General features: G+C 43.7%; 1 protein-coding gene across 4 annotated transcripts in view; it reads right to left on the bottom strand.

The window, feature by feature from the left end:
• PHYHIPL (phytanoyl-CoA 2-hydroxylase interacting protein like) overlaps positions 1 to 15937 on the bottom strand; it is a 77504-nt gene that overhangs the window by 25743 nt on the left and 35824 nt on the right. The window contains exon 1 of one of the 4 annotated variants that reach the window (XM_029059502.1): positions 10930 to 11021. The exons of 2 other annotated variants lie outside the window; for them this stretch is intronic. The gene's annotated coding sequence lies outside the window, so the exon portion shown is untranslated. Of the gene's footprint in view, positions 1 to 7504; positions 7603 to 10929; positions 11022 to 15937 lie in introns of those variants that run through there. One more of the 4 variants, XM_007660578.4, reaches the window with a different exon arrangement.

Raw genomic sequence — 15937 nt, 5'->3', positions numbered from 1 at the left:
AAGAGCAAAAGGAAGCTGGAAAAACAAGAACGAAGATCAGTGAGTTATCTCGAGAGGATCAAAGGTGTAGCGGGAGAAGAGAATGGAGAGGAAAGAGGGAGGGAGGGAATTCAAGCTAGTAGTTAGGAATTTCTGCTTCATGTGGAATGGGCAACCAATGTACCTTTTTGAGGAGTGGGGAGAAGTGTACAGAATGAAATATTAGAAAAAATATCCAGGCAGCAGAGTGAAGCACGGAAAGTAGATGAGGGAAATTGGAATGATGGAGAGCCGTGAAGAAGTCAGGTGGAGTTTTCCAGACAGGATATGTCAAGTATCGGGTCCAGTATGGTGGCATCTGAATGGAGCGGAAAGCACAATCTGCACGTTATGGGGTAAAACCCAACAGGATTTAACAATAATACACTGAGCGTGACTGTGGAAAGAGAAGGAGGAGTCAAAGATTACTGCTACGGTCGGAGGCTTCCGAAATAGAGAGAATGCTGGTAATATCAACTCTGATATGACGATTAGGTCGAGGATAGGCTTAAGGTGAAAAAATGAGTATTCGGCTTTAGAGCTATAGAACTTGTGGTGACTGTGGGACATCCAGATAGAGAAGTTCCGGAGGTAGGAGTAAATATGAGATTGTAGAGGAGGGGAGAGATCTGGGCTAGCTACAGAGATTTGAGTCATTCTCCCAAAGGTAGGACATAAAGCTATGGGAGTGGATAAGCTCCCAGTAGGAGGAAATGTCAAGTGAGAAGAGTGGAGATCCAGGACAGAAACTTGAGGGGCAACCACAGTTAGGGGGCGGAAGGCGAAGGAAAAACCAGCAAAAGAAACGATTAAGATGGAGCAACAACAGAGATAAGAGGATAACCAAGACGGTAAACTAAGGTTAGGATGTTTCTGGGAGAAAGGAGTGGTCTATAGCACCAAAGACAACCAATAGGCAGACAAAAATTGTGATAGAGTCCATTCAGATTTTTCAAACACTAGGTCCCTGGTGACTCTGCTGTCTCAATGGAATGGCAACAAATGGTGAGTACGGTGGGATCTAGAGAATTTTTTTTTTTTTTAGTACATGAGTGATGTGAGCATGTTTGAGGGTAGAGGAGAATGCATCAGAGAAGGAACAGTTCAAGATGGTGATCGGGGAAGGAAGAAAAGCAAGTGGAAGTGATTGGGTTGGAAGCTGAAGTGGAGAGGGTAGTTTTTGAAAGCAGGTGGGGTGATCTCTTCTTGAAAGATGAGCAAGGAGACTGACAGAGTGAATGTGGCAGTGAGAAGCTGGAGAGGTTCATTCATTTATTCAATCAATCGTATTTATTGAGCACTTACTGTGTGCAAAGCACTGTACTAAGCACTTGAGAGAGTACAATGTAACAACAGACACATTCCCTGCCCACAACGAGTTCACAGCCGTGAGGGAAAGACTTTGGGGAGCTCACTGCTGATCAATCAGTTGTATTTACGGGATGCTTACAATGTAGAGGACTGTACTAAATGCTTGGGACAGTATAATACAAAAGAATTGGTAGACATGTTGCCGGATAACAAGGGGCTTATAATGTAGAAGGGGAGACAGACTATAATAAAAATAAATCATGGATATGTACGTAAGTGATTTGGGGCTGAGAGCGGGGTGAATAAGTGCTTAAAGGGGATAAGGCCAAGTTCGAGAGCTACACAGAAGGGAGAGGGAATAGGGAAAATGAGGGCTTAGCTGGGGAAGGCCTCTTGGAGGAGATATGATATTTAAAAGGTTTTGAAGGTAGGGAGAGTGGTGGTATGTTATATACCGTAAGGGGTCCGTGGCAAGATAGATGAGATGGAGATATAATGAGTAGATTGACATCAGAGGAGTGAAGTGAGTGGGCTGGGTTGGAGTTAGATCAGTGAGGTAAGATAGTAGGGAGCAAGGTGAATGAATGCTTTAAAGCCAATGGTCAGGAGTTTCTTTCGATGCGGAGACGGCTGGATGACCGATGGAGGTTGTTGAGGAATTGGGAAACACGGATTGAATATCTTTTTTAGAAAAACGATCCAAGCAACAGAGTGAAGTATGGCCTAGGGTGACAGAAGGCAGGGAGGGCAGCAAGGAGGCTGATGCAGTATTAAAGGTAAGAGAAGGTAAGTGTTTGGATCGACACGGTAGCTGTTTGGATGGAGAGGAAAAGGATTATTTTAGCAGTGTTGTGAAAGTAGAACTGACAGGATTTGGTGACATAATGAATATGGGGGTTGAATGAGAGAGGTGAGTTGAGGAGAATGCTAAGCTTGTGGGTTTGTGAAATGGGGAGGATGGTGGTGCTGTCTACAGTGATGGGAAAGTCAGGGGAGAAAATCATTTGGGAGGGAAGATGAGTTCTGTTTTCGATGATTTCGATTTTTAACAGAGTAGTTGGCGAGGTCATCAGGGGTGAGCCGATGGGGGCTTGGGAGGAAGAGTTTGGGTCACCGGGGGCTCCAGGAAGAAGGCATTGGAATAGAATAGCATGGGGCCAATCTGCATAGGAGCCAAAGAAAGGGAAGTAATGTTTCTCAGCGGAAGAAAAAGTGGAATTATAACTAGTAGAGTGTGAAAAGACTGAAATCAGCCTTGTGCCTGGATTTCTGGCAACAGTGTTCTTTGGCATGAGAATTGGAGTGGAAGAGGTATTCTCTGGAGGTGATCAAGGGCTGTGGTGTGGTGGTGTGAATTTAACGAGTCAGGGGGCTGTGGGAGTTTGAAGTGGGGAGGGTTGTGTCCTGGGTCTGCTTTTCCATCTGAAGAATGAGAAGTTTAGGCAGGGAACCCAAATTGGGTACGATGGCAGATAGTAAACTCCTCGAAAGGCACGGATTGGATCTACCTAATCTACCGTATTGCACTTTCCCAAGCATTTAGTAAGTACTCAATAAATAACATTCACTGGTTGGGTCCAGAGAACCCAGGTCTCTGAAACAGGGGAGAACAATTTTACAGGAAGCAGTTGTGTGAATGACATGACATTAGGAAGTTTCAATTGTTGAGTGGGATTTCAGTGTTGGTAGATAAGAAATGCTGCAGTGGCTAGTGATAATGAGATCCAGTATGTGTACGAGTGGGTGGGTGGGTAAGGGGGAGTGGAGCAAGTGATCTGTGGAGTTGAAGAATGAAAGTAAGCAACTGAATGAGGGTGAACAACCACAAGGATATTGAAGTCTTCAAGGATGAATGTTGGGGACGAGGACAGAAGGAACAGAAAACACCAGAGAGAGTGTCTCAAATTCCCATATGAAGCATAATAAATTGCCTTCTCACTACTCAAACATCCAGGATTTCTAAGATTTTGAAATTCTTCATAACGGCTGCATTCCCTGAAAACGTAAATCAAAAGGTTAAGATAGAAAACGCTGGACAACGTCTAGGGGAAATCTAATAAGGGCACTACAGAATTAGTTCAAATTTTAGTTAGAAAGGTTTCCGAGCTGGATTTACTGAGATAATTTATCTTCACTAAACTGATGATATCTATTCACGAGAAGCTTTTATGACCCTCTCTTCCGAATGCAAAAATGACTTCGGCGCACATCTTTTTGGATGAGATAATGCATTTTGTCATCCAAATTTTCTACCCTCATGGCTTCATCCAAGCTTAGTGTCAAGCAGAAATAAGTACTCTAGAATTTCTCAGACTAGCCAGAACCTAGAATAGTCACATTACTTGCAAAAAAACCCTTCATTTCAAATGTCTTATACAAGCCGAATGCCTAGAGAAATGCACTTAGTTCTTCAGGTCATCCAGGGACCGTTTCTTGACAGGTTTATGGCTCTACGACGGCATTATTATTCGTGGTATATTAATGCTAAACTGTCACCCAGAGGATTAATTCACCTTCATAGGCACCCGATTATTACCCAGGTGACTTAGGGACTAAGGAATACCTGGTTTTTCACTTTTGAAAATGTTTCTTCTAAATTATATAACAAAAATCTAATTACAGGATAAAGGTAAAAAAAACTGATGTGTGTCTACTCTGGTGATTGTAATGATCAAGGTTGGTAATGATTTATTTTCCATAGGAACTATGTTTTCCAACCAACTAGAATTGGCTAGATAGTAAGAAAGCCATTAGATTCATCTCGAAAGTTTGCCTGTTAATTTCCTGAAAATCTGGAATTATAAATATAAATGCTATAAATATGAATATTAATATTATAGCAAGTTATAATTACAGCCCTCTAGACTGTAAGCTCACTGTGGGTAGGGAACATCTCTACCAACTCTACTGCACCGAACTCTCCCAAGCATTTAGTACACTGCTCTGCACCCTGTAAGCAGTCAATAAATGCAACTGATTGATTGATAGATTAATTAGACCGTGTACCCCACGTGGGACGTGAACTGGGTCTGACTCGATGAACTTTTCTCTACCCCAACGCTTAGAAGGGTGCATGACCCATAATAAGCATTAACAAATTCCATATTTTTGTGCAAGTCACTTCACTTCTCGGTGCCAAAGTTACCTCATCTGTAAAATGGGGATTAAGACTGTGAGCCTCATGTGGGACAACCTGATTACGCTGTATCTACCCCAGCGTTTGGAACAGTGCTGGGCACATAGTAAACGCTTAACAAATACTAATATTATCATTATTATATACCAAGCGCTGTTCTAAGTGCTGGGGTAGATATAAGCTAATCAGGTTGGACACAGTCCCTGTCTCACATGGGCCTCACAGTCTTAATTCCCATTTTACAGAGGAGGTAACTGAGGCACCTAAGTGACTTGCCCAAGGTCATATAGCAGACAAGTGGTGGAGGTGGGATTAGAACCCACATCCTCTGGCTCCCAAATCTGTGCTCTTGCCATACACCTTCCGCATTAACCTATACACATATTCAATTATTCATTCGGTCACTTCACCACAATATACTGATGTTATTAACCATGACATATTTGTCCTTCATCCTGTTATACCGACATGATTGACATCTGCTGCCCCGCTCCGCCCACAGCAGGGACCACGGTTTTGTCACACGGTTGTGCTTACCAGAACAGTAAGCACTAAAATACCATCGACTGATTCGACTAACAAACTCAATACAGACCAAAACAGTCAGAAGGTCCTGTCTGGTTAGAACTTACGAAACTAATCTTTAAGAAATGTGACCTAGATGACACAGTGGCATTACTTGTATCCATAGTCATTTTTTCTTGACCAAGAGGGTCATTTCTTTGCACCAAATCCTCAGTTTTCTCTTCATCTAAGAGTTCAATGAAAGTCTCGAATGAGCCCAAATTCAGTAGTCTTATATTCAAAATAACATCCAAGTCATTCAGCTAAGAAAATTGGAATCTCATAAGAAGACCTAGATTCCAAGCGCTCAGTACAGTGCTCTGCACATAGTAAGCGCTCAAGAAATACTATTGAATGAATGAATGAAGCCCTTGGGTTTTATGCGGGGAGGCTTACACCCGACCAAAACTACAAGTATCTGCTGCAGCAAGCAACTTCTTGATTTAAAGGACCAAGACACAGCTTTTGATGATGTAAGCCCGTCATAGAGCAGGGACTGTCTCTATCCGTTACCGATTTGTACATTCCAAGCGCTTAGTACAGTGCTCTGCAAATAGTAAGCACTCAATAAATACTAATGAATGAACGAATGAATGAGCTTTATTTGATTGCCAGAAACAGCCTTCCAACATGGCCAGGCAAATTCCATCACCTTTCAGTGGGAGCACGATGACCTGCTGAAATAGCACACAACTGTTTTGAGGGGATCAGTTCCCTGGCAGATGAGAGGAAATCAGCCACAGGGCAAGCTTTCTACCTGTGTTGGACCTATCTTCCTTCATTTTGAGGACACTCGGGGAGAGCTAACTCCAGAAAGCCTCTTCTTCCCATGTTCCAACGAAATGAAGGACAACATTTACTGGAGCTGGTTCTCAGTCACTCAAAGAGTGATCCAGGTGGGTGACCTGACCCAGCCAATTGATGGAGTTGGCAAGATGCTACACCTCTCAACGTATGGGCTGAAAGGAGTGTAAATCTGACCCAAAGAATTTCTCCCAAAGTTTAAGGTAGCCTGGAAGCTAAAGCAGTATTGATAGGGCAAGTCACTTAACTTCTCTGGGCCTCAGTTACCTCATCTGTAAAATGGGGATTAAGACTGTGAGCCCCATGTGGGGCAACCTGATTCCCCTATGTCTACCCCAGCGCTTAGAACAGTGCTCGGCACATAGTAAGCGCTTAACAAATACCAACATTATTATTATTATTATATTGACAAACAGCAGCAGTTATTATGACTAGTATACACAACTTTACACTAACCCAATCAGAAACAACAACATAAAAACCCACAGATGTTTTCTACGCCTGGATTGCAGATCAAGCCTAAAAGCTAAGGCCCAATAGTGGTTGGGTTAATTTAAGTTGCCTAATCACAGCACACCAGAGGTCACAGTGGAACTTGGAAAGCAAAATGACTTAGCTTATTAGTAGTAGATGATGGATTTCTTCAGATTATATTTTATTGAAACCCTAACATTATCCACAGACCCTCATAATTTGATTCAAACAGTGCGGTGCAAGTATAATTTACTTCAGATAAGGGGATGTGTTGGGAAGATCAATCGGTTTCCAAGCATATTTCATATTTCTGGTGTGAAAGCATCCTTGGGTTGCTTTTACCTAATAATAATAATAATCATGGTACTTGTTAATAGCTTGTTATTTACCAAGCACTCACTGTATTACAGCTGGGGTAGATAAAAGATGACTCGGTTGGACACATTCCCTTATCCCACATGGGCGTTCACAGTTTAAGTGGAATAGAGTAGGATTTAAATAATCATTTTGGTATTTGTTAAGTGCTTACTATGTGCTGAATTAAGTGTTGGGGTGAACACAAGAAAATCAGGTTGGACACAGTCCCTTTCCCACATGGGGCTCACAGTCTCCATCCTCATTTTACAGATGAGCTAACCGAGGCCCACAGAAATGACTTTCCCAAGGGCACATGGCAGAAAAATGGCAGAGTCAGGATTAGAACCCATGACCCTCTGACTCTCAGGTCTGTGCTCTGTCCACTGTGCCATGCTGCGTCTGTAAAAAGCCCACTATGTCATCTGTAAAAAGTCATTGTACAGATGAGGAAACTGAGGCCCAGAAGGTATGTCTGTCCAAGATCCCACAGTAAACAAGGAGCAGAGCCGGGATTAGAACCCACATCCTGTGACTTCCAGGTCCGTGCTCTCTCCACTAGGGCATGCTGCTTAAACAACTTAAGGAAATACAAAATTTGAGTGTCAATTCCGTATGAAGGGGACTCAACCTACGAGGAACAAGAACGTCAGTCACTGCTCCAGCACCCTAGAGCATTTAACTGCAGAATTAACTTCTTCAGTTATTTGCCAAATTTTGGCATTTTTCGGCCACAATCCCCAGAAACGCAATTTCCAGTCTTTAAGCATTTTCCTCCATGCGGGTCTCCCTACTAGGTTACAGCCACCCTGAGATACATGCCACCTGGGGATATCGACGTACCGTTCAACACCTCGACTATTCGGTGTATCGCCGCGAGACGCCGGAGCAGCAGGTGAAGTAGGTTAGAGTCTCTGCTCCACCATCTGACATTTGGAGATTAAGAAGTCTTGCATCAATTTTAAAGAATTTAGGAAAACGTTTGAAGATGTGTGACCTTGGACAAGTCACTTCACTTCTCTGTGCCTCATCTGTAAAAATGGGGATTAAGACTGTGAGCCCCATGTGGGACACGGATTGGGTCCAACCTAATTAGCTTACATCTACGCCAGTGCTAAGAACAGTTTCTGGAAAATAGTAAGCCCTTAACACACACCATTTTTTTTTTTTTTAAAAAGAACATGATGAAGAAAATAGTTTAGTTGCATGGGGAAATGCTTGCAAAGAGTTTATCTGCTACAGAATATTCTGTGAAGGCAAAAAGAAGGCTGTTATACAATGGACAAATTTTCTGATAAAATTGAAAAACCATTACCTCAGTCAGCTGACCAAGCTTCTGTTTTTGCAGTCTCCTGCAAAGATTCATAAGCATACTGCAACTGCTCATGAGTTTATGCGGCAGTTTGGGGTTTTGAATGATCTTAACAAATATTGAACAAGAGTAGTGAACTTAATATACAGGACACAAAATGATTTTTACATTTTTTCCCAGGGATTTTGGAATGGATCCAGTTTATAAAATACGAGTCAATCAGTTGCCTATATTGAGTGCTTACGGTGCGCAGAGCACACTGTACTAAATGCTTGGGCGAGGACAATAGAGTTGATTGACATTTTCCCTGCCCACAGTGAGCTTACGGTCTAGATTCTATGGGAAAACATACGCCATGATACAGTCTTTCGTAATATACTCACATTTTTGAGGAAATAGTCATGTCTGTATTATGGAGTACAGGCACGAGGAATCCTTCATTTCTCCTCTGCGTCGACTATGCACTCGAATTTGTACTACTTAATCACTTTGACGCTCCCCAGCCCCACAGACCTTACGTGCATTTTCCTGTACTCGGCAGCTTATTTTAATGTCTGTCTCCCTCTCTAGGCTGCAACCTCCTTGTGGGTAATAACGATAATGTTGGTCTTTGTTAAGCGCTTACTATGTGCGGAGCACTGTTCTAAGCGCTGGGGTAGATCCACGGTAATCAGGTTGTCCCAACGTGAGGCTCACAGTCTTAATCCCCATTTTACAGATGAGGTAACTGAGGCCCAGAGAAGTTAAGTGACTTGCCCACAGTCACACAGCTGACAAGTGGCAGAGCTGGGATTCGAACCCATGACCTCTGACTCCCAAGCTCGTGCTCTTTCCTCTGAGCCACGCTGCTTCTCTATTAATGTTGGTATTTGTTCAGTGCTTACTACGTGCAGAGCACTATTCTAAGCACAGGGATAGATACAGGGTAATCAGGTTGTCCCACAGGAAGCTCACAGTCTTCATCCCCATTTTCAGATGAGGGAATTGAGGCCCAGAGAAGTGAAGTGACTCGCCCACAGTCCCACAGCTGACAAGTGACAGAGCCGGCATTTGAACCCATGCCCTCGGACTCCCAAGCCCGGACTCTTTCCACTGAGCCATGCAGCTTCTCACGGCTACGGTAGGGATCACGGCTACCATCTCTATTGTACTGCACTGTCCCAAGTCCTTAGCACAGTGCTCTGCAGCTGACTGACTGAATAAACCTTGTAAAAGTATCAATCAACGTCATTTATTGAGCACGTACTGAATGCTAGGCACCGGACTAGCACCTGGGAAAGAACAACAATAAGATACGTGCACAGCTGTCTTTTCTATTCATAGATGGTGCTCCCAATGGAAAAGTCCTATCCATTTGTGAGAGTGTGCCTGAAAAAACTACTGAAGAACTGGTATAACCCCAAGTCAGCATGGCCTATTGTATAAAGCATGGGCCAGAGGACCTGGGTTCTAATCCAGCTCTGCCACTTGCCTACTGCATGAACTTGGGCAAGTCACTTAACTTCTCTGTGCCTATCTCCTCAACTGCAAAATGGGGATTTGGCAGTTTCTCCCTCCTACTTAGACTGTCCGCCCCCATGTGAGACAGGGACTGTATCTGGCCTAATTGACCTGCATCTACCCTTAGAACCGTGCTCGACTCATAGTAAACACTTAAATACCATAAAAACAAACAACAGCACAACATCATTTGCAAAGCAGGAAAAATCCTTGTCGTACCCGTGGGTTTTATCTGCGTCGGGTCCGACACTGTCTTTAACTCGGCCTCCCTGCATCTTGACATTCACAATACCTTTGCTCTAGGTGAACGACCCTCTCGTGTGTGGGCCGTTCTCTCTGCTGCTGTGGTCTCCCGACATCTACTCTGTCATACTGTTTAAGGACTTGCTTCACCGTGTCTACAAGAAAACGTTTTCAGGTCTCTGGGTCCCCTTTCACTTCCCCATTCATCAAGTGATGGAGTATTTTACTATCATTCATTCTCCTCTAATGTCACTCAGTCAAACTGAGCACCTTGGAAGAGTAAAATAGAGTTAATAGGCAGGATTCCTGTCCTGAAGGAGCTTGCAATCTAGCAGGGGATATGAGAGTTAAAATAGATTACAGGTAAGAATACAGATAAGAAATAACAGAGGGTATAAGACACATGCATAAATGCTATGTGGGGTTGTGAATACTTAACACGCAGCTCTAGACTGTAAGCTCATTATGGGCAGGGAACATATCTGTGTACAATTCGGTGGTATTGTACTCTCCCAAGCGCTTAGTACAGTGCTCTGATTGATATGCTTAAGTAGTATGGGAGATCTAAAGTGGCATTAAGCAGAAATATAAGGTAAGGATATTAGAAATGAATTGGGGAAGGTCTCCTGGCGATGTGACGGCAGCAGGGCTTTAAGATGGGGAGAGCTACAGTCTGGCAGATTTTAAGAGAGATGGAGTTTCAGTCAGTGGAGTGGGTGTGGGCAAGAGGTTGGCATAACGAGAATGAGAGAAAGCTCGTAGATTATCTTGAAAGGAAGAAAGAGCATGTAGAGAGAGGATAAGTGAGCGGAGCGAGAGCCGATGCAGTGCCTTAAATCGATCAATAATCCTTCCCTGGCATTGACTGGGTGCTTACTGTGTGCTAAGCACTGTACTAAGTGTTTAGCCAGTGGTCGGGGTTCAAACTCTTTGCAGAAAAGATGGGTAACAACTGGAGGTTTTTGAGAAGGAGAAAGAAGTGTGCAGAATACGATTTTAGAAAAGCCATCTGGGCGGCAAAGTGACATATGGACGGGAGAGGGGAGAAACTGAAGTCAGGGAGATCAACTCATGCGGTAGCCAAATCAATCAATCAATAAAAATGCTATTTACTGGGAGCTTACTGTGTGCAGAGCACTATAGTAAGCATTTAGAGGAGTGCAATAAAATGGAGTTGGAAGACAAGATCCCTGCCCTCAAGGAATTTACTTACAATCTGATGGAGGAATTTAGCAAGTCAATGTAGAACAAGTGCCAAGATTAGCATGGTGGTCATTTGGATGGATAGGATGGGAGAGATCCCACCTGCAGTAAAAAATGTTAACAAGGAAAAAATAAGTTATAAAATTAGGTAAATTTCCTAAATTTTTCCCCTCAAAGATCATCTGGTCTCCTTGAATCATAAGGTAAATAAATGAGAAGCAACAGGAGAGAGCATACGCCTAAGAATAGGAAAAGCCTGAGTTCTAATCCCGGCTTTGCCACTCGTCTGCTTTGCGATCTTGGGCAACTCATTTAACTTCTCTATGCCTCAGTTACCTCATCTGTAAAATGTGGATTAAGACTGGGGACCCCATATGGGACATAGACTAAGTCCAAGCTGATTAGCTTGTATCTTTCCCAGCGCTTAGTACAGTGCCTGGCACATAGGAAAGCAGCTAAATACCACAAAATACAATAAAATAAAAGAAAGGATATGGGTGCCTCATGGGCAAATAAATCTAGGCATAAATTTCCCGACAAATGCAGTTTCCTTTGTTGCAGTGCTTGTTTATTTTAAGGTCATTCTAGCTACCCTGTTGCATTTAAAACACCAGATTCTAAAGTCTGGGAGTACGTTGTTAAAGTGACTTTGAATGAAGTGATTTTGAAGCTTTGACCAAAGGCAAAGCTCAAATGAATGCCTTTGTATGTGTTTTAAAATGCTCCTGAGGGAAAGAGGGGCTTGCCAAAGCAATCAATTCAAAGGCAACATTTCTATCAACAGCACTAAACTGAAAATAATAGAAAATTATACCAATAATATTTGCTTATGTGGCACCCTTTGCCATGAAACAAAATTACTTTGTTAAAAAATAATTGGATTCTAGATGGTCCTAGAAACTAAGGTGTTTTAGTGAAATGATGCAATTATCAGTAAAAAGACCATTGTGCCTTCTTTCATTATGAAAGAAATTTTCACCCTTTATAATCATTTGACCTTCCATCAAAAGCTAGCTTTTAATTCTTTAAAAATATCCACTACAGCAGGTTTTATAGGGGGGTAGATAGGGTTTATAAGCTCCTGTTAGGCAGGGAAAACGCCGACCACTACCAACTCTTTTATATCGTACTTCCCCGAGTGCTTAGTACACTTCTCTGCTCAAGTAAGCGCCCAATAAATATGTGATTGATACTATATTATACTCTCCCAATCAATCTCCCAAACATTTAGTAGAGTGCTCTGCACACAGCAAATGCTGCATAAATACCAATGATTTACTAATTAATTTAAGGACTTTCTATTGGCGAGATCTGTTTAAACAATTCTGAGCTTCCAGAGGAAGTGGAAAAATATTCCTTACTCAATGTCTTCGAAGTGTCTATCTTTCTGGGATGGTTCAGGAATGGTCCTGTTTGGGCAAAAACTGGACTAAGTAACTTCCCCAATGAAGACTCACGTCCCCTACTCCCTCTTTCATCTACATCACTCTCAAACTTGGATTTGTAGCCTTTACTCATCCCACTCTCCGCCCCACAGCACTTACGTAGATATCCATTATTTCAATGTCTGTCTCCCCCTCGAGACCGTAAGCTCCTCGTGAGTAGAAAACATGTCAGGGAAGTATCGTGGCCTAGTGGATAGGGCATGGGCCAGGGAGTCAGAAGGACCAAGGTTCTAATCCCGGCTTCACCGCTGGTCTGCTGTACGACCTTCGGCAAGTCTAATTTCTCTGTGCCTCAGTTACCTCCTCTGTAAAATGGGGATTAAGACTGTCAGGCCCATGTGGGACAGGGACTGTGTCCAACCTGATTAACTTGTATCTACCCTAGTGCTTAGAACAGTGCTTGACACACAGTAAGCACTTAATTAATACCATCCTTACCATTATCATCATGTCTCTCAACTCTGTTGTTGTACTCTCCCCAACTCTTAATAATAATAATGTAGGTATTTGTTAAGAGCTTACTATGTGCAGAGCACTGTTCTAAGCGCTGGGGTAGATACAGAGTAATCAGGTTGTCCCACGTGAGGCTCACAGTTAATCCCCATTTTACAGACGAGGTAACTGAGGCACAGGGAAGTTAAGTGATTGGCCCACAGTCACACAGCTGACGAGGGGGCGGAGGCGGGATTCGAACCCGTGACCTCTGACTCCCAAGCCCGGGCTCTTTCCACTGAGCCACGTTGTTTTCCTTAGTAGAGTACTCTGCTCACAGTAAGCACTCAATAAATATGATCGACTAATTTGTTCCATGTAAAGCAGTAGCGTAAAAAAACCATTCACACTGCAGTCATGAAAGCCTCTTTAGGCTTCATTTCTCACTTTTCAGTTTAGTTGGAATATCGGTCAAACAAGGTCCTTTTAGTCACACCGTCATTCATGCTTAAACTTTCCTCATCCACAGACTGAGTTGTCATATGTGCTCAAAGAATAATAATGATGATGTTGGTATTTGTTAAGCACTATGCGCCAAGCACTGTTCTAAGCACTGAGGTGGATACAAGGGAATTAAGTTGTCCCAGGTGGGGCTTACAGACTTCATCCCCATTTTAGAGCTGAGGTAACTGAGGCACAGGGAAGTTAAGTCACTTACCCAAGGTCACACAGCTGACATGTGGCGGAACTGGGATTAGAACTCACGACCTCTGACTCCCAAGCCCGGGCTCCTTCCACTGAGCCACGCTGCAGATACCTAAGGGTGTCCTTAGAGAAGCACCTTAGAGAAGCAGCGTGGCTCAGTGGAAAGAGCACGGGCTTGGGAGTCAGAGGTCATGGGTTCGAATCCCGGCGCTCTGCCACTTGACAGCTGTGTGACCGTGGGCAAGTCACTTCACTTCTCTGTGCCTCAGTGACCTCGTCTGTAAAATGGGGATTAACTGTGAGCCTCACATGGGACAACCTGATTACCCTGTATCTAACCCAGCGCTTAGAACAGTGCTCTGTACATAGTAAGCACTTCACAAATACTAACATTATTATTATTACTATTATCAAGGGGAGGAAATTCACCTGAGGTATACGTGTGACCAAAAAGGACAAAAAGACTCCCCAGTTCTCACTGGCCGGCACTCACACAAAGACTTGCTCTTCTTCTTTGCCGCTTCTGGTGTTGTTTTTGTCTCATTTGTACAATTCTTTTGCAATGCAGCTGGGCAATTGTGTGCCACTACAGTGATCAGATTTCACATCACACCTTCACTAAATGTGTGAGCATTCTGTACAAAGAATCAAAGACAAAGGGATATCCAAAAAGCTTCTCACTCGGAGCTGAAATAAGGTAACCGCACCGAGAAGCCAAAAGTGATGTTTCAAAGACGAAGTAAAAACTCAAATTTTGTGGCCTAGATATGGACAATTGGGAAACGGCAGCAGAAGACATACCACCTTGGCATAGTAATATATCAAGTAATTGTTAGTCATATTTATTGGCCACTAAAACTGTGGGCAAAGCACTGTACTAAGCACTTTTCATTCAATAGTATTTATTGAGCGCTTACTATGTGCAGAGCACTGTACTAAGCGCTTGGAATGTACAATTCGGCAACAGATAGAAACAATCCCTGCCTATTGACGGGCTCACAGTCTTATCCGGGGACATAGACGGACAAAAACAAGACAACTTAATCACGGTAAATAGAATCAAGGGGATGTACACCTCATCAGAGAAGCAGCGTGGCTCAGTGGCAAGAGCCCGGGCTTGGGAGTCAGAGGTCACGGGTTCAAATCCTGGCTCTGCCGCTTGTCAGCTGTGTGACTGTGGGCAAGTCATTTCACTTCTCTGTGCCTCAGTGACCTCGTCTGTAAAATGGGGGTTAACTGTGAGCCTCACGTGGGACAAACTGATTACCCTGTACCTCCCCCAGCGCTCAGAAGCGTGCTCGGCGCATAGTAAGTTAACAAATAGCAACACCATCATTAACAAAATGAATAGGGTAATAAAAATATATACAAATGAGCACAGTGCTGAGGGAGGGGAAGGCGGGGGAGGAGCAGAGGGAAAGGAGGCTTAGCTGAGGGGAGGTGAAGGGGGGAAGGGGGAGGGAGCAGAGGGCGGAGGGGGAGCAGAGGGAAAAGGGGAAGCTCAGTCTGGGAAGGCCTCTTGGAGGAGGTTGGAAGAATACAATATAACAGACACATTCCCTGCCCACAACAAGCCCACAGTCTAGAGGGGGAGACAGACATGAATATAAATAAAATTACATAAACGTACGTAAGTGCTGTGGGGCTGGGAAGGGGGATGAATAATGGGAGCAAGTCAGGCTGACGCAGAAGGGAGTTGCAGCAGAGATGTCAAATAGATTTCTATTCCAAAATGGAATAATGAAATGGCACCAGGAAGTGCTATTTCCTGGTGAAATAGCAGGAGAAGCAGCAGCTTCTCCAAGCAGCTTCCTTGGAGAAGCAGCGTGGCTCAGTGGAAAGAGCATGGGCTTTGGAGTCGGGGCTCATGAGTTCAAATCCCAGCTCTGCCACTTGTCGGCTGTGTGACTGTGGGCAAGTCACTTAACTTCTCTGGGCCTCAGTTCCCTCATCTGTAAAATGGGGATTAAGACTGTGAGCCCCACGTGGGACAACCTGATTCCCCTATGTCTACCCCAGCGCTTAGAACAGTGCTCGGCACATAGTAAGCGCTTAACAAATACCAACATTATTATTATTATTATTATTATTATTTGGTCAAAAATATAACAGTGCCACTGGAGGCAGATCTGAAGGAGGGCAGCCCTGACCCTTCATCTACTTACAGTCCCGTCTTTCCGCTTGCCTCCAAGACATTTCCACTCCGCTGTCCCTCCTAGATCTCGAACTCAAAATATCTAATCGGAACTAAAACGGCACGGCCCAGTGAGAGTCAGCAGGACTAGTGAAAAGAGCACGAGCCTGGGAATCGGAGGACCTGGGTTCTAATCTTGTCTCTGCCGACTGTGTGCTGCGTGACCTCGGGTGAGTCATTTGACTTGTCTGTGCCTCTGTTTCCTCAACTGAAAAATGGGGATTAAATCCTATTTCCTCCTA

This window comes from Ornithorhynchus anatinus, chromosome 3 (assembly GCF_004115215.2).
Source record: "Ornithorhynchus anatinus isolate Pmale09 chromosome 3, mOrnAna1.pri.v4, whole genome shotgun sequence".
NCBI lineage: Eukaryota > Metazoa > Chordata > Mammalia > Monotremata > Ornithorhynchidae > Ornithorhynchus > Ornithorhynchus anatinus.
The sequence above is the reverse complement of the archived record's forward strand: the minus strand, read 5'-3'. Positions and strand labels throughout refer to the sequence as shown.